This window comes from Pteropus vampyrus, unplaced genomic scaffold, assembly GCF_000151845.1.
Source record: "Pteropus vampyrus isolate Shadow unplaced genomic scaffold, Pvam_2.0 Scaffold989, whole genome shotgun sequence".
Taxonomy (NCBI): domain Eukaryota; kingdom Metazoa; phylum Chordata; class Mammalia; order Chiroptera; family Pteropodidae; genus Pteropus; species Pteropus vampyrus.
In genome coordinates this window covers 17,683-19,117 of record NW_011889770.1, presented here as the reverse complement: position 1 = coordinate 19,117, position 1,435 = coordinate 17,683, and the positions used below count along the sequence as shown (strand labels likewise).

Here is a 1,435-nt window from a genome sequence, read left to right as displayed (position 1 = left end):
TCATTCATCCATTAGTTGCATCATGTCATCTGCTACTTCTTCCTCTCTCAAACTTATAAATAAAGAAGTAGCCTTGTAAGCAGGCAATTGATGTCTGAAATATCTAATATAGAGCTCCTTTGTTTAAAGGCGGTCATATTTTTCAATGCTTTTCTGCAAGTCTTTTCATATTTGAAAAGCTCAACTACAATTTTCTTAAATATCATTTTCTTTCAAATTGTAATCCCATTTTTTAATATACCTCTTAATGCATCATTGCTGAAACTCATCTGTGTTTTCATACCCGAATGGACGTAAGGAAGTAAAACTGATATATGACACACATCTTTATAAAACTAGGATCTGTCTACGTGCTCCTCTGAACTCAAGCTTGTTTCCGAGCTGTTCCCTGTAACTGCAATGCAATGTCCATTTTCCCCACTGTCATCTACCTCAGGGAGCCCTCTTACCACCAAATCGTACTTACCTTTTAAGAATCAGCTCAGGATCTCATTTGCTTTGTATATTATTGACAATTATTGGGGGCAAGATTGGTTCATGGGTTACAAAGCAAATCCATGTTTTTTGTATAAAACAGATTATATATATACATACATATATATATGTATATGCATATGTATATGTGTGTGTGTACACACACACACATATACATACACAGTACCTGAACAACGTGTGTCTGTCTATGTAGGTTTACATGTGCATGCATACATATAGCAGTAATATTAAATATTCATGGAGTAAGTGCTTAAGGGAAAAATAATGTAGTAAAAGGCTTCCTGAAAAGGCTGACAAATGATCATAATGATTTTATTGAAATTCTACCTCACTTTAACACCTGCAAAATGTTGAAAACATACCTCAATACATGAATTCAGTCGAAGTTATTTAAAACATGTAAATGATAACACCGAAATAATAATCATATTACCCAAACAACTGAAAGAGTACATAAGATATCATGGAATGCCATCTCCCAACATTTGTGTAAGATAAAAGTGACCATGAAAAACATCATGAAAAAATCTACATCTTCCTTCAATAGCACATACTCAGCTGTGTTGATGTTAAACTGACTCTTGTTAACAGCTACCATGCCAAGGACAGTCACAGACCACTCTGTAGGGCCCATTGCAAATGCACCACTCCAGGATTCTTTTCTTGTTCTGCACTTGAAGACTTTGTATTTATTGACAAGGGTAATAAAACAAGTCATCTAAATCGGCAAAATCATAATCATTTTGTATTTTGTTAAATTTCATAAGATTATAATAATCGTCATAATAAGCAAATACTTTTTTGGTGCTGGGACTGTATGATTAATAGGTGTCTATTTTGAAAATATTAATCCAAAGCCAAAATTACTAATATCTCCATTTGCTTTTGAACTGTGAGGAAATGAGGCAATGCAAGCAATGAACATTCCAGATAATTTTAC

General features: G+C 33.6%; 1 protein-coding gene across 1 annotated transcript in view; it reads right to left on the bottom strand.

Annotated features, from left to right (window-relative positions):
• LOC105310029 (olfactory receptor 5M1-like) overlaps positions 1-1,435 on the bottom strand; it is a 15,801-nt gene that overhangs the window by 1,076 nt on the left and 13,290 nt on the right.